General features: G+C 41.7%; 1 long non-coding RNA gene and 1 pseudogene across 1 annotated transcript in view; one reads left to right on the top strand and one right to left on the bottom strand.

The window, feature by feature from the left end:
• LOC138363888 (uncharacterized) overlaps window positions 1-24,551 on the bottom strand; it is a 297,587-nt gene that overhangs the window by 112,106 nt on the left and 160,930 nt on the right. The gene's annotated exons all lie outside the window — the stretch shown is intronic.
• LOC138364174 (etoposide-induced protein 2.4 pseudogene) lies at window positions 1,763-2,606 on the top strand (annotated as a pseudogene).

Raw genomic sequence — 24,551 nt, 5'->3', positions numbered from 1 at the left:
CTCTCCTAGCGCCGTGACCTTTCCTTGTTCTATTGTAAAGACCTCCTGGAACCTGTTGAGTTCTTCACACACCTCTGTCATTCTCTGTGTACCTGTCCTCACCCGTTCTAATTTTCATCACCTGTTCCTTCCCTGTTGTTTTCCTCTTGATGTGACTGTGTAGTAGCTTTGGTTCTGTGATGGCTTTATTAGCTGTATCATTTTCATACCTTTTCTCAGCTGCTCTTCTCACACTAACATACTCGTTCCTGGTTCTCTGTTATCTCTCTCTACTTTCTGGTGTTCTGTTATTTTGGAAGTTCCTCCACGCTTTTTTGTTCAGCTCCTTTGCTTTCATCCATTCCCTATTAAACCACGAATTCTTCGTTTGCTTCTCGTTTTTTTCCTGTCGGACCGGGATAAACCTGCTTACCGCCTCCTGACACTTTTGGGTGACAGTTCATCAATGTCTTGTACGGACTTAGCTCTGAGTTGTGTCCCATAGTATATCCCTTAGGAATTTATTCATCACATACTTTCCTTTTCGGTACGCCAGCCCTATGTTTCCCAGTTCTTTTTTGGGGAGATAATTCCTAGCTCAAGCAGGTACTCAAAGCTCAATACACTGTAATCCCTCATTCCCAAGGGGGCTTCCAACTTCCCTTCCCTTATATCCGACTCATTTTAGGGTAAATATCAGATCAAGCAAAGCTAGCTCATCCTCTCCTCTCTCATTCTTGTCGATCCCTTGACGTGTTGACTTGGAAAGTTTCTTGTTGCCATGTTCAGCAGCTTAGCTCTCCATGTGTCTGGTCCTCCATGTGGGTCTCTGTTCTCCCAATCTATCTTCCCATGATTCAAGTCTCCTGTGACTTGTAGTCTGGATCCATTCCTGCTTGCCACAGAAGATGTTCTCTATGTTGATGGTGGCCATGTTGATTCTATCATATTTCTGTCTGGGTCTTCTATCGTTCGGTGGGGGGTTATATATGACTACTACTATAATTTTCTGTCCTCCAGCTGCAATGGTGCCTGATATGTAATCACTGAAACCTTCACAGCTCTGATTAACCATCTCTTCAAAACTCCAACCTTTTCTTAACAGCAAAGCTACACCACCACCTCTTCTCCCTTCTCTCTCTTTCCTCACTACATAGAAGTCCTGTGAAAACACTGCATTTGTTATGGTTTTCGTTAGCTTTGTTTCTGTGAGTGCTATTATGTCTGGGTTTTCTTCTAGTGCCCATTCTCCGAGTTCACTTGTTTTATTTGTAATCCCATTTATGTTTGTGTACATTGCCTTGAAGCTATCTTCTGTTCATTTTCTTGTCCCCTTCTTGGTGAGTGTTCTACTGGTGGGGAAAGCTGTTCCCTGGGTGTGAAGATCTATGACGTGGTTTGCAGGGACTGAAAAGATTTTGGAGTGGGGGGTGGGGGTTCAAGGAAAGGGGGAACAGGTAGGGTATCGGGTAATGAGATAGGGGGGACATGGAGGATATTGTGTGAGGGAGGAGGGATAGAGAGGGTATGGGATGAAGGGGGAGGGGGGATGGGGGGAAAGGCGGGAGGGGGGACATGGTGGGTATGGGAGAGGGGTGTGTGTGTGTGTGTGTGTGTGTGTGTGTGTATGTGTGTGTGTGTGTGTGTGTGTGTGTGTGTGTGTGTGTGTGTGTGTGTGTGTGTGTGTGAGAGAGAGAGAGATCCCTTGTAACGATTGGGAGTGTGAAGCTTTGACCAACTAGTAAATCTTTGAGTTCACACTTATCAACATTGTGTGATTAGAATGGGCCCAACAATTCAATGCATTGCATTTATATGCTTACAATGCATTGCATTTACATTGCAGTGTTGCATCCTCAACGGTGCTGTTTTCGGCCTCAGTGTAACATTCTTCCACTACATGCTGCTGCCGGGACTGAAGCAGGGGGCTGAGGCTCTTCCTGGATGAAGGGGGCCAGTGTGGCCGTTAGTGCTGCCCATCCTCACAACCATCTTCAACATATTGTGGGTCTTGCCACTCCTCGTGCTCTCCAGGATCATTAACACCATATGGTTCCAACACATAGCTCACAGTGTATATCGCCAGCGCCAAGGACGTCCTCACCTAATCAGCAGCATCAGTAAACTTGTAGCCGATTCTCATCTCCATCTTTGACCAGTTTCTTTTTGTCATACAGGCTAGCTTGATGAAGCTGGTGCCTCTGGTGGGTGTAGATTTGATCCTGAACGGTATTCACCTGTGTATGCTTAATGCTCTCTATGCCTTTGAGTACAGATGGTTCAACATGGGTTGGGAACTAATCAAGAGATTAAGTTTCATCGATGAGAACTGGCTGTACTTCATAGGGTTTGGCCTTCCCCTGGCACTTATCACAATGTATCAATCTTCAATGTAGATTAGTGGATGTCTCTTTGCTTTGTCACTTCCTGTTTTCATCATCAGTGCCAACGAGGCTGATCCAGTGCTTAACACCAATGGTTGCCAAATGCATTTGTTTTCTTTGGTGGTTGGTGTGTCCAACCGCATCATCCAGACTCTAGTCACAAGATATCCTCTACCGACCCCCAGCAAGACTCCTCAGCCATCTCCTTATCGCTCTACTTCCTTTCTTCCCAGTAGACGTTAGGAAGATTGTTTTACTCAATGGGAATTGCTTCAGACATTTGAAGCTGTTGTGTGAGACCAAAGCAAAAGTTGCTTCACCAAAGATGCAACAATATTTCATATTAATATTGCTTGGCCGGCAGTTGTTCTGTTGTATACTAAGAATTATTTTGACCACATGTTGATTGATGATGATTTAGAGATCCCATCTCTCTTCCCCAGAAGAGAAGCTACATGTATTAATCCATGGATTTTTTTATATCCACATAACATGGTCAAATAGGTCATCGACAGGGGTGGTTTCTTACACCCCCTTACTCACTCAACTGGAACTTGTTCCATCAGCTATGAGAGTTTGTTATTTGGCTGCCTCTCTTGCCATCTTGTGCAAGGGACTATAGTTAGCAATAGTATCTATGAGGAAAATAGGCGAGTGTATAATAATTTTATGGTTTTATGATTGGCTTGTGAATTCCATGAGAAATATAAAACAAAAAATGTGAATGTACTTAAAATAGTAATATGGAGTGAGACATTGACAGTATGTGAAGAATTTGCAAGCTGATAAATGACTCATGAGTAAGTGGATGTAACGAAGCCAGACAGCTGAATGGACAACGCTTCGGATTCACAGTCCTGAGGTTCCGGGTTCGATCCCCCGTTGGAGGCGGAAACAAATGGCAAGAGTTTCTATCGCCCCGATGTACCTGTTCACCTAGCAGTAAATAGGTACCTGGGAGTTAGACAGCTGCTACGGGCTGCTTCCTGGGGATGTATAACAAAAAAGGAGGCCTGGTCGAGGACGCTAAGCCCCGAAATAATAAATAAATAATAAATAAATGTTTATTTAGGTAAGGTACATACATAAAGAGATTTTACAAGGTTTGTTGGGTTAATAGATAGAGCTAGTACATACAATGCCTAAAGCCACTATTACGCAAAGCGTTTCGGGCAGGAAAAACATTAATGACTAAAGCTTAAAACTAATGGGTAAAAAGAATAAAATGTGTTGAGAACAAATAAAAATAGAGGTAAAAGAAGGGGGAACATGGTTGAAAAAGCAGCACAAATACAATTACAAATTATTACAGAAAATTACATTCAAACAGCGTTGTTTTGAAAAAAAAAAAAAAACATACATGGGTTGACAACAGAGGGGTAAGGTAGGTTACAGGGAATTTATTAGGTAGTGCTTCGTTTTTATCTTAAACTGGTTGAGAGAGGTACTGTCTGTAACATGGTTGGGAAGATCATTCCACATTCCGGGTCCCTTGATTTGAAGAGCATTTCTAGTATGATTAAGTCGTACTCTAGGAATATCAAAACTATATTTATTTCTGGTGTGGTACTCATGGGTTCTGTTACAACCTTCAATGAATCTTTTGAGGTCAGGATTGGCATTACAGTTCAGCATTTTATATATGTATAATACACATGAGAGAATGTGCAATGACTTAATATCTAACATATTCAGAGATTTGAGTAGGGGTACCGAGTGATGTCTGGGGCCAGAGTTGGATATTGTCCTAATAGCAGCTTTGTGTTGAGTAATTAGAGGACGTAAATGATTTTGGGTAGTAGAACCCCAAGCACAAATGCCATAGTTGAGATATGGATAGATGAGGGAGTAATAGAGAGTCACCAGGGCAGGGCGGGGTACATAATATCTGATCTTAGAAAGAATGCCAACAGTTTTTGAAACTTTTTTTGATATATTTAGAATGTGTCCCTGGAAATTCAGCTTGTGGTCGATGAGAACGCCAAGGAATTTGCCATCTAATTTGTTACAAATTTGGGTATTGTTTATTTTGAGATTTATATGATTAGAGGATTTATTGCCAAACAGAATATAAAACGTTTTGTCAATGTTAAGGGTGAGTTTGTTGGCAGTTAGCCAAAGATGGACTTTCTCTAGCTCAGTATTTACTGTGGCATTTAGAGCAAGGGGGTCAGGACTGGAGTAAATGAAGGTTGTGTCGTCAGCAAATAGAATTGGTTTGAAGTGTTGGGAGGCATTTGGAAGGTCATTAATGTAGATGAGAAAGAGGAGAGGGCCAAATATGCTGCCCTGAGGAACACCAATGTTGATGGGTAGGGTGGGAGAAATTGTATTATTCACAGAAACATACTGGAGCCTGTCAGTAAGATAAGATTTGAGGTATTGCAGGGAGTGTCCTCTGACTCCATAATGATGTAATTTAAGAAGAAGGTTCTGGTGGTTGACAGTGTCAAAAGCCTTACGCAGGTCCACAAATAACCCAACAGGGAACTCCTTTTTATCAAGAGCTGCGTGAATCAAGTTAATCATACTAATAAGTGCATCGTTAGTGCTTTTTTTGGGTCTGAAGCCATATTGACAAGAGCTAAGTATATTGTGTTTGGCTAGAAAAGAGTAAAGCTGCTTGTAGATTAGTTTTTCGAATATTTTTGACAAGTTAGGCAGGATTGATATAGGTCTGTAGTTGTTAACATCTGTGTGATGACCACATTTGTGGACAGGGGTTACTCTTACTTTTTTTAGAATGTCTGGAAAGGTTTGGAGTTCAAGTGACTTGTTGAAGAGCAATGCAATAGCAGGGGCTAAAGATCTGGAGGCTTTTTTGTAAATTAAAGTTGGTATCTCCTCGAGGGCACTAGACTTGGTTTTAAGGGAAAGGATTATCTCATTGACATTAGTGGAATTAGTAGGCTTTAGGTACAGAGACTGTGGATAGTTACCTGTAAGATAGTCATTAACATCAGTACTGGAAGATGGAATATCATTTGCAAGGGATGACCCAATGGAAGAGAAGAACCTATTGAACTCAATAGCAGAATCAGAGGCTGAATGCTGACCAACGTTATTGAACAGGAGTGTTGGTTTGTTATTTAAAATCTTCTTTGATCCCAATATTTGTGAAATTGAGCTCCAAGTTTTTTTAATGTTGCTCTTTATTTGGGTAAATTTATCTTCATAGTATTTAGTTTTGGCTCGTCTAATTATTTTAGATAGCAATAACGAGTAATTCTTTGAGAATTCTTTGGAGACGGTTCCTAACCTATACTTCTTCTCAAGGTCGTGTTTTTTGTTAATGAATTTAAGTATTCCCTTTGTAAGCCAAGGATTGTTAAGCCTTTTGTTTGTGACTTATTTTGTAAGCATAGGACAGTGGGTGTTATAAAGGCTAAGAGTTGTTTGTAGAAAAGATTGCACTGCTAGGTTGATGTCCCCTATGTTACCTAACTCGGACTCCCAGTTGACATTATCAGCAGCAGTTATAAAATTGTTTAAAGCAGTTTCATTGTGCAGCCTAAAGCTTAACTCCCTTGACTCAAGAGGTGGTTTGATAATGTTTGTTAAGAGAAATGTGGGGTAATGGTCTGTAGTGCTATCGGTGATTATACCTGAAGTAAGCGGAGAGGTTATGTTGGTCCAGATGTGATCTAGAGTCGTAGCAGTACTATCAGTGATTCTAGTTGGTCTAGTGATTAAGGGTATGAGGAAGCAGGAATTCATACAGCTGAGGAAGCTAACAGCAGTAGGGTGTTCAGGCTCGCAGAGGTCAATATTAAAGTCCCCTGCGATAATTAGATGGTTTTTGTTCAGTCTGTTATCTAGTATTAGATTTCTAAGGTTTGAATTGAATTCAGACACATCAGTGTTAGGAATTCTATAGACTGCACCCACAGACAGGACAAACTCGGCACCCTTGACTCTGAAACTGGCAAAGATATACTCCCCACAGCAGTCTTTAGTTCTAATTATTTTTAAGCATGTTAGTTCTTGGTGGTAGTAAAGAGCAGTACCACCACCTCTCTGCATTTGACGACAGTTTTGAATTGCCGGGTAGTTAGGCATGTTAAAGAGTTGAGTAGTATCCTCTTTCAACAACGTTTCAGTAAGTATAATAAAAGAGAATTTGTTGTCAATAGTTTCAATCAAGGCACTAACATCATCGAAGTGTTTACCTAGGGATCTAACGTTCAAGTTGATTACAGAGATATTGTGATTATCTGTTAATACATTGTTTACATCATGTGCTGTAAAATATCTGCAATTTTGATCATTGAAGTGATGATTGTCATAGATAGTGGATAAGAGGTTTAGTTCTGGGTCTATACTTGTCTGCATAAAAAGGCTGATTGAAGGAAAACAAGGTAAGAATGGCAAATTACAAAATAGAAAACAAAGAAAAAAGTAGAATAAAAATTCTTAAGTAATATAAACTTAATGGTAATTTTAAGTAAAAAGAAAAAAAAAACTTAATGGGAACTAGGAATGTAAAAAATTAACTAGAATAATTAATAACAATAGATGACCAAAAAAGTAAAAAAGCAATTATGAAATCAATAAAATGAAAAGCTTGCTTACTATACTATTATAAGTACACTATAGTTGAATACTAAAGTTACACTAAAACAAACTGAGGTAGTTTAAATAGAGATACACTCAGGAACACTGGATAATGAAGTTAATACTAGAGGACACAGGCAAAGCCAGTGTACTATGGAACATGGGAGTAAAAAGAAAAAAAGACAATAATAAAGATGACAATCTTATTATTTTTTTTTTAAATAAAGTTAAAACCTTTTGAAAGGAAAGGCAGAGCTAAAGTACACAAAGGTAGTTAAATGAGATTATAATTTGAATTCAGGCTATACAGCAGACATCCCACAGTCACTGAGGAAAGAATTAAGGTGAGCTTCAGTGGTTATTGAATAGGTTTTTCCAGTGTCAGTCCTCCTAGCTATAATTTTACCATCTCGCACAAAACAGTGTTTAATTGTCGGGGAATTTTTGCAGAAGCCACGCAGTTTAAAAAAGAGATTTTGCCTGAACCTGGTCAGACATTCATTCACATAAACAGTGGATTTACTAGCGACTGCAGATGAGATAAGATCAGACTTGCGGAAGCAGCTATCTAGTTTTAAACGAGTTCTCCTGTTATTAAAATATTGGGACATTGGTTAATTTGGGCTGACTTGATCAAATTGCGTTCATCAAAACCCCTGCACTTAGCAATATGTTTTGACTCTCCATCCAATTAATATTATGATTATATAAACTGACATGTATCTTGAGGCTTATATGATTAAATCATATAAGCCTCAAGATACATGTCAGTTTAATTTAATCATAATATTAATTGGATGGAGAGTCAAAACATATTGCTAAGTGCAGGGGTTTTGATGAACGCAATTTGATCAAGTCTTCCCAAATTAACTAATGTCCCAATATTTTTTGTTAGCATTGACCAGTACAAACTAGACCCATATTTATATATTGTAGTTACAAATTGTAACTACCTACTTAGCGATGAAGGCAGGCTCGTGATTCGTCGATCTTCACCTGACCACAGTAAAGCGTGGCAACGACAAAGGGTGACAGGGGGGGGGGGATCAGTTATATATAATTTTTCTCTAAGTGCTTCACTCCTACGGGCTCACCATACCCCGTGCTACATGGACACTTTGTTCTGAGTAGCTAAATCTGAAACAACAACAACATGCTTCACTCTTAGAATGTCAGCTCCACTCCCATCCTGGCGTTTTATACCAGGAAGAGACGAAGGCCTTCTTTAGTGATGTGAATTGGCGATCAGAGCACTATCCAGATAGAAAGTTTTCTTCCATCGGCACTAACCTAATGAAAGGGGTGTCAGCTGAATGAATTGGGCTCTTTCTTCACTCCTAGAGCCAGTTAAACATCACCATGCTCCACCGAATCAAGGTTCGGTTCTGAGGAACCTACACCAAGGCCGAGATTCTGGCCCTCTTGACGGCATACTCTGATGCTGCTTCCATCGACGTCATCATGGAGGAAAATGGACTCCAGATTCTGTTCATCAGTGCTGTAACACTCCAAGGCCTGTTCAATCCCACAACAATCGCAGTATTAGAGCCAGAAAACCTGATCCTCGTACCACCCCACCACTATGACGCGGTAAGAAGTACATTCGTCTACCAAGTGAGCGCTCTTATCGCGGAAAGAACGATAGCCTATATCATCCACAGCAACACCCTTCAGAACCATTCACTGACTACCGTTTCAGCAAACCTCATCCAAAAAGAATGGAAACCTGAGACCCACCCTCAAGTCTCCAGCAGAGGCCACTTTCGCGGCTGGCAACGGCCTCAAATGTTTTAGCGTGGCCTGCACACCCAATCATATCTCCAAGGAACAATACTGCCGCCTATGTCAGTACTTTAGGTGTTACCAATGCACTCACTACGTCCAGAAATGCAACAGCCAGGTCAGAGATGCAGTATCTTTGCACGAAACCAAGTAGTAGATATCCGTTAGTCCCGTGGGGTTATTGAAATGTGCCCTGGGTGTCTGCTTGGGGGCAATGTCTGCTGTGGCTGTTAAGTCCAACCCAAGAACGGCATCCCAACCACACCGAGTGCAGATAAACGCTGAAACGGTTGCGTCCGTCAGTGGTCGAGTAAGTAATTATCAATAGAAGGCACCAAACTGTGAAGGCTATGTAGCACCATCAAATGTGCCGGATATTCAGAGGGCGCTAAATATCACCAAAGATGCCAATACGAGAACAAAAATGCATAAGGCGAACGATATCAAAAGTATCCGAGTTGTCAAGAATTCTATTGAGGGACAAGCGACCGTGGGGGATGGTCGGAAAACAAGACACACGCTCGTACTGGAAGTCAGGACATTCAACAAGGATATGTATGACCGTAAGAGGGACAATGCAATTTGGGCAATAAGGAGCAGGGCGGCGCTCCATTAAGTGAACATGAGTTAAACGGGGATGGCCAATACTTAACCTAGCCAGAGCCGTTTCCCACCGCCGGTTACGGTGGCTGGAGGAAGGCCACTGGGACACACGACTCTTAAGAGTACGCAGTTTGTTACCAATTGTGGGAACCGACCTGTGAGATTTATATTTATTTAATTTATATGAATTTATATTTACGTTAATTTACATACTTCGATAGCAATTTGTACAATGATAAGTGGACTGTATTTCTGCAATAATCTCATAATCTCACAAATCGATCCTCTACACATTAGGGGGGTTTATATTAATTAAATTTATATATATGCAGCCAATCAAACTACAGTATTAACTACACATTATTAAACATTGAAGAGGTTCCTTATCTTATTTGTACAGCAGGCCTTAGTCCACCAGGTATAACCAGGATGTAGACACCACATTTTCCCTCTTTGAGGTAGCTTCCATCACCCTGGTAACTGATGTACAAAGCATGCTTCCTCGTCTTGACCTGTCAAAAGGGCGCTAGCTGTAAAGCCAGAATCCTATATATGACAGGTATATCAGAGAAAACACTGTACATGGAACAATGAAGACCTGGCTTAATTACCTTTAGTATGAGGCTATTGTAATGATCTGGGGCTCAGATCATTGGTTCTCCCTTCTCCCCTCTTTTCCCTCCCCTTCTCCCCTCCTTTCCTTCTCCCTCTCCCCTCCTTCCTTCTCCCCTCCCCTTGGCCGTCATTCGTCTCCTCCTCTTCCCCCCCCCTGTCGCCCATTTGTCAGGGTCAAGAGGTTAACCTGAGGGTAGGGTGGTCGTGGATACCTTGGCTTCTCCCACTCAATTCCCCACTCAGATGTTCCCCTCTCATCCCCTCTCTTCCCCTCTCACCGGCCTCTTCCCCATACGAGGCAGAGTCAAATGTCCCTACTCGCTATCTTAGAGGAGACAGGCTTGAACATAAATTATCAGTTTTGTAAACATTGCTCGCAGGTGCCTGGGCTCCATAGACGCGCCTTGTCCCCCTTCTCTTTAGCTGGAGAGAGCTGACTCAATCTTCAGGAATTCATGTAGCTTTCCACGACAGATCAGTGAAGGTGATTGGCCTGAGATAAGGGCCAAGTCCTTATTGGCCCTAGAGAGCCAGACCTCAGGCCTACGTGTTAAATGGTTGGCCATTGCCAAAATAATGGGTGGAGCCCTGGGGCTGTATTAGATGGTGGGAGGAGCAATCCTTCCCAGCAATAAGTTGGAAAAACTAAATTTCATCAGTGTGTCTTGGGAGTGTATTAGGAACAGGGCCGCAAGCCCGTATCCTCGGGACTGAGGGCAGCCATCAACATCGTGGCCGTAGCGCGGGTATTTAAGGTAGAGTAGCACTTGAGGTTTGTGTCCTCGGTAAATATCCATTGTGCCTCTAGGGAAATAGAATAGGTGATGTGTTCAAATTGTCTTAATTTACATGTTTCATAAAATAAATTGTATAGCTTGTCCAGTGGTATTCACTTAACTCCCCTTTGATATATTTTGCTACTTTGTCATTTTTTAGGTGTTGTATTGGAAGCCCCTCCAGGTTCTCCTAACAATTAATCGATACTAAAGTTGCCCTTGGATTTAAATTAGTAACGTAAATTACACAAACTAATTTTCCAAAATTTATTACTGAAATTCATATTACCCGGAGTCCCATGGTTGCTGATTCCTTGCCTTCCTGGGGGGATCGGTGATAGACACATTCAGGTATGGTTGGTCGGGAAGGTGGTGGCAGTGTAAATGTGTTTTGTTATTGTTTTTTTTTAACTAATAACCCTTGTCCTTGGTGTATCTTCCTCATTTAATATTCATCTTACATACGGGGCAGTCCAGTGAGGGGTCATACTGGACTGTAACAGTGTTTAGCTGGGGTATTGAGTGAAGAGAGACAGAGATTTACAACAGAGAGCGTATATTACGATCACGAGAGATAACAAGATAACAGGATTAATACTGGAGAACATTGGGTTATTACAATAAAGGCCGCGGTTATTACGACAGGGTAAGGAGGTTGTCCCAGTCCAGCCATGCTGTCATCACGGAGCAGAGTCCAGTCACCATCACAACCGTGGGCTAGCTGTCTCAAGGTCACCAACCACGCCCACCAGCTGCGTAGTCAAGACTGCGGGAAAACCGGAAGTGGAAGACGAGTGGTCTACGAACAAGAACGCTAATTGCAAGGACTTGTCAGCTCTCTCAAAACCTGCGGTTGCGTCGTCTGTGGAAATCAAGATGCAACGCGGTGGTCTCAGGTACGAACAGCACTACCCCTACAGAGTGCTTGCGGAATCGCCAGATGAGGTACAATCCTGTACCTCGGCCCAAGTTCAGCTGCACGAGGGGTTGCACGAAAGGTGTACCGGCCCAGTAGTACCGGGATGACAAGTAAACGCCGGTAGATGACGTCGCCCAGGAGCTGAGGCAGGGCCCACCTGTCCTGTCACCATGCCATCCTCTTCAACGCCACTCGAACCTCACTACCAACGCGAGACATCGTGACACGTCGAAGCTGTGCTCTACTGTGGCAGCCATGGTTAACAACAATCCATCAAGACTGTTTGGGGAGCGATGAGAAGAGGTGAACCCGGGTTCCTGTTAGCGGGGTCCACCTGAGCTGACCGCCGCCAGTTGTCATGCAGCTGTCACTCAAGTCAGGTGCGGGTAGTACGAGACCCCCTGTACTGTCCGTAGTTGGCCGGGGCCGGAAATGGAACTTCCAGACGACCAGGATCTTCAAGCAACATGAGGTAGTCGCCGGAATCTACAGCAACGAAATGTCACCAGGAACGAAAGAGAGAAATTATTTATAGAAAAGTTTCATATGAAAATAAACGCTATTAATATAGTAAACTGTGGTAACTCGGAACAGTTCAACTTTTAATTTTCCTTCTGATAGTAAGCACCTATACACCTTCGGAAAGTTCTCTGGAACAGTATTAAATGTTGAAAACTAGAACTAGTGAAATAGAGAAATAAATCTAGAAAGTGAACATTAGAAAATGACCCTGTCTCTAGATAAGTTGTATGAGTGAACGGGTTTGAGAACCAGCTAGTAGAGTCTCTAGAAACGTTGATCAGTGGGAAACTTTATTTTGATTTTTCTAGATCCTAGATACTGATAGTTATACATATATTTATTTTTTTTATTTTTTTTGTGGTTTACTGAACAATAAGGGTGTGGTACACAGTCTGACAAATGTGTTCACCCGCTGTTGTTGTGGACTTGAATATGAACTCTGGGATATTAGGAGTTGAGGAACTTATATCCAGAGTGTTGTTGTTGGTTAAGGGACATGTCTGTGGACATTGATTTTTTTTAATAATAAAAATATTTCTGTGTCTTTTCTTTAGATTTTAAGATTGGGATGCGCTGTGGTGGACAGTTGCCACAGGGGTGGAGTGGAACACTAGGTCCCTGACAGGTAGTGTTCCTCCATGTTGATATAATTTTATAATTTTGTTAATTTTTTTTAATGACATTGATTATTTTTTATTTAATGTTTTGTGTGATGTGTTTGATCTTTATTCCAGGTGGAATACTGGGATAGCTGAAGGCTATCAGCTGATTTTAGCTAGTTAGTAATTGTTAGGTTGGGATTTCTCCAGTTATTTGTTACTATATTAAGACAGGTATAAGATGTTTTGTCTTCCAGGTAGTTGGAAGGGTACGGGGCTGCATCCAAGTGGACAGTCAGGATTATAGGGACGGTCTCTGTCCTTATGTTTTATGTATTATTACTGTTGTGTTGATAGGTATAAATACATGCTGGGGCACACCTTTTGGGTGTGCCGTTATTGTTGTTGGAGTATTGGATGGAATTAGTTAGGATTAGATAATTTCTTTTGTTTTGAGGCATTGGTTGAAAATAGTGTTGGGTTAAAAATGTTGTTTTTGGAGTTAATGGTTAGGGTAGGGCAGGATTTCTGGATAAGAAAAGTGTGTGTAACTTGCTTTACACACAAATTTCTTAATTTCCGAGGAGGGGGAGTTGTAATGATCTGGGGCTCAGATCATTGGTTCTCCCTTCTCCCCTCTTTTCCCTCCCCTTCTCCCCTCCTTTCCTTCTCCCTCTCCCCTCCTTCCTTCTCCCCTCCCCTTGGCCGTCATTCGTCTCCTCCTCTTCCCCCCCCCCCTGTCGCCCATTTGTCAGGGTCAAGAGGTTGACCTGAGGGTAGGGTGGTCGTGGATACCTTGGCTTCTCCCACTCAATTCCCCACTCAGATGTTCCCCTCTCATCCCCTCTCTTCCCCTCTCACCGGCCTCTTCCCCATACGAGGCAGTCAAATGTCCCTACTCGCTATCTTAGAGGAGACAGGCTTGAACATAAATTATCAGTTTTGTAAACATTGCTCGCAGGTGCCTGGGCTCCATAGACGCGCCTTGTCCCCCTTCTCTTTAGCTGGAGAGAGCTGACTCAATCTTCAGGAATTCATGTAGCTTTCCACGACAGATCAGTGAAGGTGATTGGCCTGAGATAAGGGCCAAGTCCTTATTGGCCCTAGAGAGCCAGACCTCAGGCCTACGTGTTAAATGGTTGGCCATTGCCAAAATAATGGGTGGAGCCCTGGGGCTGTATTAGATGGTGGGAGGAGCAATCCTTCCCAGCAATAAGTTGGAAAAACTAAATTTCACCAGTGTGTCTTGGGAGTGTATTAGGAACAGGGCCGCAAGCCCGTATCCTCGGGACTGAGGGCAGCCATCAACATCGTGGCCGTAGTGCGGGTATTTAAGGTATCGTAGCACTTGAGGTTTGTGTCCTCGGTAAATATCCATTGTGCCTCTAGGGAAATAGAATAGGTGATGTGTTCAAATTGTCTTAATTTACATGTTTCATAAAATAAATTGTATAGCTTGTCCAGTGGTATTCACTTAACTCCCCTTTGATATATTTTGCTACTTTGTCATTTTTTAGGTGTTGTATTGGAAGCCCCTCCAGGTTCTCCTAACAATTAATCGATACTAAAGTTGCCCTTGGATTTAAATTAGTAACGTAAATTACACAAACTAATTTTCCAAAATTTATTACTGAAATTCATATTACCCGGAGTCCCATGGTTGCTGATTCCTTGCCTTCCTGGGGGGATCGGTGATAGACACATTCAGGTATGGTTGGTCAGGAAGGTGGTGGCAGTGCTTTAATGGTTTTTATTTTATAATTAGTAATAAGCGAATAACCCGTGTCCTTGGTGTATCTTCCTCATTTAATATTCCTCTTAGATACGTGGCAGTCCAGTGAGGGGTCATGCTGGACTGTAACAGTGTTAAGCTGGGGTATTGAGTTGAAGAGAGACAGAGAATTACAACAGAGAGCGTATAGTACGATTATGAGAGATCACAAGATAACAGGATTAATACTGGGGAACATTGGGTTATTACAATAAAGGCCGCGGTTATTACGACAGGGTAAGCGGTCATTACACTATCTCGTGCTCTAACTGGGTCACCCTATATACACTGACATTAATGGCCATAAATGAAAGATAAATGGGTTTCGGAAGAACACTTAACTTGATTTGTTGACAGCGTGTTGATAATGGTACACCTTTGGTTTCCATAACACTTCGTCCAAGTAAAATTAACAGGAGCCGAATTGCTCCCTGCGCCTCTGGTCTAAGTATAAACAACAATGGCTGCCCCTCCTTCCTCACTCCTGACGCCTGGCTTACATTGTCCAGATGACAGAAAGTGATAGAAGGGTCACATTTACTCTACTTCAATATTGATAATTAAGTTAATTTATATGAGTTTTTTTTATGATGGTAAAGTCCAAAGACTAATGTATTTAAGAATAATTCCCAGCAGAATAGCTGGTGAATTTATAATAGTATGTGGTGATGATATCCCGTTTTCTATAGACGGTAATTCCACTACAAGTTACGTTTTCTATGGGTAACTTGTTTATACAATACAGCAGCAATTATTATCTGTCTGTATGATATTAATAAACACTTTCGCGCTCCCTGGGAATAGGCTGACCGTAAGCCCTAAGTGGGCCGTTCGTGTCGGCCTACTGCGCGTCAGCACTAAAATGTTTATAATCTTTTCGGGGTGGGGAGCTTAATTTTGGCGGTATGTATTTAAATTTGGTATCATTGTGTTCGCGAGAGAATGCTCTAGAGGAATATATATATAATATGTCACCAAAGACAACATGAGAACCACACCGAATAACAAACTGTGGCGTTCGTTAGCGGTGAGCGTAAAACCGGGCATCAATGTTTACGATGTTTTTATGTTTGCGAACCCCAGAATTGTTATTCGTGGTTTATTTTGGTATCATTGTGACCGCAATAAAATTCCCTACACGGACATATAAATATACACAATAAATAATGGTGTCGCCCCACCCACAGGAATGTGGGAAGTTGGCTTAGGGTTACCCGCTCCAGCGCGCCCAGCTGCACATGCGCTCAATCACAACTGAAAAGTTTATACTCTCCTCATGTCTGTGACCCTCATTTTCGATGTACGTGTTTTTTTTTTGGTATCACTGTGTAGCTAATGAAATGTTCTATAAGAACATATGTATAACATTTCACCAAAGCTAACATTACGCGACCAGCAACCAAAGAACTGCGTGCTTTGTTTCGCGCTCACGCTAAACTCCGCTAAACTCTCCCTATATGTTGCTACTCTGATTGTGTTTATCAAGTCAAAACTTGTTGCATATGGTTTTGTTTGGTATCACGGTGATCGCAATAAAATTGCCTACACAGACATATGCATAAAAGTGGGTTACACGTGCGCGCCTTACCCCCAAACACGTCGATGCCTCACCTGCCCAAATACCCGTTTCCACACCCGCTACACCCAATACACCCGACAAACAAAAATATTGTTCCAATAGACGTTTTTGTGCTTCATTGTTCATTTTGGTGTCAAAATACTCGCAATAAGATGCACTATGTAGACATACCAATCTGAGCACTAAGAACCGGAATATATATAGAGCTACCCACAGCAAAGTATGAAGAAGTAATAACCTCAAAATGTGTAATATAAATTATGTGTACTTACCCACGATGTGATGAAGGAAGGTCAACAAGTTGAGCATTTGATTATCCACTCCACCGGCTTCAGGAAAATGTCCCTGAAGTTGCTCAACAGATGTTACGTTAGGTGGAGTGGAAGCTTGCAGAGGAGTTATTTCTTTGCTTTCCAAAATATCCTCTTGCGGTGATATTTTGTGTAGCATGGTGTGGCACATAGAGCAACTCCACATGTCCTGCACTGATACATAGAGTATTTTCTAATTCCCGACTTCATACAAACTCGGCACCGTTTCCGTTTAGCAATTTTCACTAATGCATGAGTCAACTTCCTGTTTAGCCTGTCCTCTGAATCAACAACGCGTGGGTTTTTCACAGGTGGAGGAGTAGCTTCAGCTTGAGGTGCAGGCGTTTCAGTTTCAGGTTCAGTGTCTGATGAGGATGAGGCATGTGGTTGGCGTGGAAGACGATGAAATAAAGGACGCCTCGCTTCAAATGGGCCAGGTGTTGCCAAATCATGAGAAGGATCCTGGTAATCATCAGCATGTGGGAGAGGGCTTTCAGTAGCAGGCCACTCATCCATGTCCCACCTCAACAGGGCCCATATTGCTACTTCATGAAACTGGAGTAGGGTCAGTTTCTTGGCATCAGTTGTGTACATCTTGTACATCACATAGGCATTGTGTATAGCCATCTGAAGGAAGTAAAATGTGATCTTCTTAGTCCACTTATGCGACTTCCTGGTGAACCTGTAATATTTGACCATTTGGTCGAAGTGATCAACTCCCTTCATGTTGTTGTTGTAGTCGCAAATGGCTGTTGGTTTGTTTACAGTTACAATCTGAACAGATGATGTTCCGTCACGTTTCTTCACTCTCTTCCTTCTCTGTACTTCCTGTGTGTCAGCATTATGGCAGTTTGTGATCACTGACACCACTCTCTTGTCTTTCCAAAGGATAACAAAAGTGTTATCCTTGCGCCTGAAAATAGTCTGATCAACAGCGAATTTACCTTTGGCAAGTTTTTGCAGCTCTTTAGGGGCACCACGCTGCAATCTGAGTGTTCCACAAGTGTACACACCATTTTCCCTTAGCAATTCTGTGAGATGGACAGAGTTATAATAATTGTCCATATAAAGATGATAACCTTTGTTCAACAAGGGTCGCATAAGGCCCATCACTGTCTCAACTGTTGTCTTGCCCACTCCAGAATAAACCTCGAAATCAATAATATAACCAGTCCCTGCCTCAGCAAGCATGTACAACTTTACCCCATACTTATCAGGCTTATTGGGGTTGTAAACCTTGAAGGATAGACGACCACGCCACGACATTGTACCTTCATCCAAACTGAGTGCTTGATTGGGGACGTAGTAAGAGCCAAATTTGTTGGTCAAATAGGTAATGATGGTGCTGAGTTTTATCATGTGGTTCTTGTTGTTGGGTGGAATTGCAAACTGGTTATAAGTATGAAAAAACTGGGCAATATGTTGGAATCGTTTTGCAGTCATGAACACATTGAAGGTCCTCATATGCCACAACCAGCTTGTTTGCCAGTACATGCGCATTGTTGGGAGTCGTGCAATACCCATCAAGATTGATAAAGCCAAATACCTTGCCATTTCCTTCGCAGATACCTCCTTCCACAACCTCATAGTGCGCCTGGAAGCATTCTGAATAAACTGCCTGGCATACCTCTTAGTTTCCACTGTAATGAACTCAATTAGGGCACGGGTCAGAAATAATTGAACAAATTGCAGGGGGGTAATTGGCACTGGGACAGTTATGCCTGGTGTGGCACTGAAACTGCCTACAATAGGTGGTGTATTGTCAGTTGACCAGGCAGCATCGGGATTAGGCTGTTGAAGACGTCCTGCACGCCTCCTTACAGGTGCCTTGGGGCGGCCCACATCCGCTGCCTCATCCTCAATCCCCTCGCTACTCTCCTCACTCGATGATGAATCAAACTCATCAGACGACGCTGTCCCCTCATTATCACTACTGAAATCACTCTGACGCTCTTCCCCTTCAGCATCTGCCTCCACATCTGACAAACGATCCAACAAATCAGGAATTTTACTAGGGGTAAGCTTCACATTGCTGAACCTTTTGTACAGCTCACTCAACTTATCTTCCGTGGTCATTTCACTATCCTTCTTGGGGGTAGAGGTGCTCTGTCCTTTACCACGATCCATGTTTGCAAGTAATAATGCGTTGTAAAGAGACAGGAACGAATAAACACTGCTACACAGGGTAGAGAGTGGCACAGGTTCTGGACGCGGGAGCGAGGTAGTCCGGTCACGAGAGACGTAAACAAAGGACTAGGCCGACCGCATGGCGTGACCCAGAATCCCATGCGGCCTACGGAGGATTGTGGGAAAACAATGGCGCTCATTTAAAAAAAAAAATTGAAGATCGCATAGAAACTTTTTTTTTTACAAATTTTTATATCAAGTGATGCACCGATGCGTCACTGGAACACATTCAGTAGAAAAATGAGTGACGAGATATTAAGTCTGTGGAACGCGAAAGTGTTAAATGGTGTCGGATTTTCCGACATATTTCCCCAGGGGTTGCTCACGGGTCGAAGTCCTAATTAGAACAGACGAACACCGATACTCCTTCTTCGAATTATTACATTAATTTGATGTTAGTAGTTAGTAATCACACATTTGTGCGTCTGTTCGTACAGGACGGATGTCCCGTACTAGAGTTGCAGGGGTTAGAAGTCTAATGCGATTTCATTTCCCTGTCAACTCTTGAAAGGCTAATATTCAAGCCTAATTACATATTATTGAACCCAGAAGACTGGATGTGATCAAGTACTACAGTCAAGTATGATTCAGGGACTGCAGTGAGATCAGTGACATTAGATATAACTTGAAGTTTGTTCAGGTAACTAGTCACTGATATATAAACACTGAGGCCCATGGAATACATCTTGATTAAATAATAAATGTATCAAATCAGTCATCAGATTTATTGGGGTTTAATTTAGTTAATTGATTCAGAAGATTGAATAGCTCATCATTAAAGTAAAGTATGGTTCTGAGACTGCAATGGGTTCAGTGACATTGGTCGCAGTGACTTGTAGCTGTTTTAGGCTACTGTTCACTGATTTGCCACTGAAGCCCCATGAACTCATCTTCAGCTTTAAATGATGATACTAACATCAACTCTGTTGGTATAGTCAGCTGTAATCTCCTTAGTATAATGCTACTGGAGAAATATAATCAGCTGACAAATTTAGATTTCTACTAGTAATGTTTATCTGCAGGCATAGGTCTCCTCAGGCTTGATACTGGGCCTGAGAGTAATTTACCTCCTGCAGAGTTTAACATGGTTATGCCCTGATATTTAGTAGGGCTACCGATGAATCGATGACAATAGTCTGTCCCTACAAGGAGACCGAAGTCGTTGAGGTGATCAGACTTAATATTATCTGCCAATTTTATTCCTCTATTTCTCAGGAATTTGGCTGTTGCTCTCAGACCTTGAACTTGTAGGTCTACTGGTATTTTGTCCACCACAATGGCTTGTACTCGACAGACGTACCTGCCTAAGCGTACTGATGGTTGTACCACCTGGTAGACTTGTGGTCCTGCATCTGTTACAAACCCTGAGATGTTGAATGACATCTGGGCTACAGGCCTTAATTGTAGTTCATCTGCTAGCTTTTTAGTGACATATGTTCTCTGGGATCCTTGGTCAAACAACCCACGGGTATGGACCTTGGCCCTCTTATTCAGGATGGTAATTTGGGCAGTAGGCAAAGTCGTATTACCTTTAGACTTTGCCGATTGGACACTCTTTGTTTGTTGCACCTTGCAGTACTGTACTGTGGTGGGAATGCTATCTTCCTCCTTGGGGTTTGGAGACGTTGTTTTGGTGTCTGCACAATGCTGCATGGTGCTGACCTTTGTTACACCTATTACAGGTGTGTAATTGGGTCTCACAGTCCTTGATGTTATGTTTCCTGATGCACCTCGTGCAATGTTGCAAATCTTTGAGTCGCTCAACACGGGCGTCACTATCAGGAAAATTAGGGCAGTGGTACATTGAATGTTTCTCATTGCAGAGCAAACATGTTCCATAGCTTCCAGTATCCTTTGGTGTCACGTTCTTGGGTGACACAGTAACTATAGGCTTGGAGGGTCCCACTGCATATACGCCCACACTGCTACTGTTCCACTTTGGTGTTGAATTATATTGTCTAGATTGATTTGGAGTACCTTTGGTACTCTGTGGTTTACTATTCTTGGTTTCTGAGGGTTTACTTGGTGGTTTTAATTTGTCATGTGTTCGTAATTGATGAACTACTGACTTTAAACCTTCAGATATTTCATTCATGGATAAGATGCTTTTATTGTAATGAGCACTCATTTGTCTCAATATGTCCCTAGGTATTTTCTCCTGGACAATTATTTTCAAGACCCACTCAGCCCCGTTTGTATCTGCTGTCAGGCTGAGGGCATTGATCAATGATTCTACCTCCAGCTTGAAGACTTGGAGTGAATCAGCTGAAGCCTCCGGTGGGGGTAAATGCAACAGCTCATGAACTAAATGTGATGTTCTTACTTCTGGATCAGCATAATTATCCTTGAGGAGTTTTACTGCCAGATCATAGCCGTCATTAGTTAATCTCAGATGGGATACTACTGTTTTAGCCTCACCTGATAATTGGCCTTGCAAATAAGAGAATTTACTACTCTTTGTAAAGATTGTTTTGAGTCTACAAGGTCAACGAATTTGTTCCAAAATTCGTCCCAATCTTCCTCATCTTTTCCTGAGAAAGTGGGTAAATTAATTGGAGGGAGTCGAGCTTCTGCTTGACTCGTATTAGATGCAACTGTTGTTGTTGTTGCTGTTGCCTTGTTCTGGGCAATTAATTTGACATAAGGCTGTAACGTGGCCTGAGTGTGATCTTCATAATTCGCAAGATCAACCATAATGTCGTCTATTTCTGTTTCTGATAAATTAGTGTTGGCAAGTTCAGCCACATATGTTGCTATTTGGCATTTGATTTGCTCAAATTTACCTACAGCTGCTTGATAATAGCTTTCCAGGTCAGCATAATCAACTTGAGATTGTTGTGACAAATCTTCACATTTCTTGATCTGTCTTGTTAAGTGGCCTTTAAGACCTGCAAGGGTTCTTTTCATTCTCCCTGCATTATCCATATTGGCTAGTTGGTGAAGCCTTGTGGGGCTTGTACTTGGGTCGCTCATAATACTGAACAAGCACTGATGGTAGCCTAGGGTAAAATTCTGCACTCACTAGGCTGTAATCCTACCTCTACTAGAGGTTAGCACTTAAAATTAATACACAATATATATATATATATATATATATATATATATATATATATATATATATATATATATATATATATATATATGTATATATATATATATATATATATATATATATATATATATATATATATATATATATATATATATATATATATATATATATATATATACAATCATACACACTAATGATTTGAATGATAAACCAGTGTCACTGGAAGTACCTTTAGGTTAGCTCTTCTATATCACCCTAGGATGGAATAGACACTAATTAATCACTCGAAGGTGTAATGATCATAAGTAAATTATTATATATACACAACTCAACTCGAGTTGATAAAAATTACACCCAAAATAGGGTCTGGACCATTCATTAATGGTGCTAGGTTGATCAATATAGTACAACTAGACTATGGTAATAATGGGACTAGGATGAACGATAATAGTTCAACTAGTCATTGGTAATATCCTACCCTGTTGTGGGTTGGCAATTAGTAAATATTATATTGAGATCACTAGTGCAATATATATTAAATAATTCTCTATTTTGGAGAAATAATATACACAATTATTGATAATAGCCTCTTAATTAGCCTCTATAAAACTTCTAATATTATCAAGAAGTATTAAATATTATTAGTGACCTCGCGAAATAAACTCCACAAAATTCGTAGATAATCTCTCGCGAAATTTAACACCACGAAATCCGTGAACAATCTCGCGACACCACAGCCACTACTTTGGCTGGCTTCAATATTAGCGCTGTCATTTCACAGAATAACACGCCACCAAATATCTGTGGGTGTGCATGAAACCGCTGACTAAGGCTGATCTGAACTGAGCGGGGCTCGTGAACTCGCACGAGTCAACGCCACCGTCATTGACTGCTGGCTTTGTTTAAATCACACTGCACTAGTATTTAATGAATCCACTGGTTAACTGGTTCATCCGGTACTAAGATGACCAAATGTGGGTTCATAGGATCAAATAATCCGTCATCCGGTTCGAAGATGACCAAATAATGTGGGAACCGACCTGTGAGATTTATATTTATTTAATTTATATGAATTTATATTTACGTTAATTTGTATACTTCGATAGCAATTTGTATGATGTTAAGTGGACTGTATTTCTGCAATAATCTCACAAATCGATCCTCTACACATTAGGGGGGGTTTATATTAATTAAATTTATATATATGCAGCCAATCAAACTACAGTATTAACTACACATTATTAAACATTGAAGAGGTTCCTTATCTTATTTGTACAGCAGGCCTTAGTCCACCAGGTATACATCCACCAGGATGTAGACACCACATTTTCCCTCTTTGAGGTAGCTTCCATCACTCTGGTAACTGATGCACAAAGCATGCTTCCTCGTCTTGACCTGTCAAAAGGGCGCTAGCTGTAAAGCCAGAATCCTATATATGACAGGAATATCAGAGAAAACACTGTACATGGAACAATGAAGACCTGGCTTAATTACCTTTCGTATGAGGCTATCTCGTGCTCTAACTGGGTCACCCTATATACACTGACATTAATGGCCATAAATGAAAGATAAATGGGTTTCGGAAGAACACTTAACTTGATTTGTTGACAGCATGTTGATAATGGTACACCTTTGGTTTCCATAACACTTCGTCCAAGTAAAATTAACAGGAGCCGAATTGCTCCCTGCGCCTCTGGTCTAAGTATAAACAATAATGGCTGCCCCTCCTTCCTCACTCCTGACACCTGGCTTACATTGTCCAGGTGACAGAAAGTGATAGAAGGGTCACATTTACTCTACTTCAATATTGATAATTAAGTTAATTTATATGAGATGTTTTTATGATGGTAAAGTCCAAAGACTAATGTATTTAAGAATAATTCCCAGCAGAATAGCTGGTGAATTTATAATAGTATGTGGTGATGATATCCCGTTTTCTATAGACAGTAATTCCACTACAAGTTACGTTTTCTATGGGTAACTTGTTTATACAATACAGCAGCAATTATTATCTGTCTGTATGATATTAAATGGTGTCGGATTTTCCGACACCAATAATAGAAAACCAACAACTCTGCTATCGGGTAAGGATGGAGGCATGAATAACTGGGTAAAAGTCGGAATAAGGAATACCTTTATGGGAGAAGTGCGGATAGCGTCCTTAGCGGCAGCATCCGCACGCTCATTTAAAGAGACACCAACATGGCTGGGAACCCAGCAAAACGCAACCGACTTAAATTTACTGGAGATAAGAAACAGCCAATGTTGAATCTCGATGACCACCAGGTGGACCGGATTAAAGGACCCTAAAGCCATGAGGGTATTACGAGAGTCAACTACCACCATGAAGGAGGATTGACACCGGGAAAGCAGGAGACGAAGAGCATAGAGAATAGCATAGAGTTCTGCTGTGAAGAAACTAGCCTCCGGAGGAAGGCGACACATAAGTGTGGTCAGGAAAAACAACAGAGTAGCCCACACCGTCAGCAGACTTTGACCCGTCGGTGAAGATGGGAACGGAGTGGGAGTGAGAAGAAAAGTGCTCAAGGAAGAAACGTTTCAGAACTGTAGGAGGGGTAAAAGCTTTAGTGATGCAGGTCAGAGAAGTACAAAATTTGGGAAGAGGGACCCTCCAGGGGGGGCAAGGATGGAACAATACGAGGAGAAACATTAGTAATACGAACCGAAAGAGAATCTTCTAAACGAGACAAACGGACAGAAAGAGGAAGGTGGTGAAGAGGAACAGGAACTACAGGAGGGGTAAAAGTCAAAGCACGATAGAGGCGAGAGTGAGGATGCTGTAAGGATCGCGCAAGATAGCGAAGACGGCGATCACGGCGATCCTGGAGAGATAGAAAGCCAGTGTCAGCGTACAAGCTGAGGGTAGGAGTTGAACGAAAAGCACCAGAGCTGAGGCG

The sequence above is a fragment of the Procambarus clarkii genome, chromosome 12 (assembly GCF_040958095.1).
Source record: "Procambarus clarkii isolate CNS0578487 chromosome 12, FALCON_Pclarkii_2.0, whole genome shotgun sequence".
NCBI lineage: Eukaryota > Metazoa > Arthropoda > Malacostraca > Decapoda > Cambaridae > Procambarus > Procambarus clarkii.
Note: the sequence above shows the minus strand (reverse complement) of the source record. Positions and strands in the feature narration are given on the sequence as shown.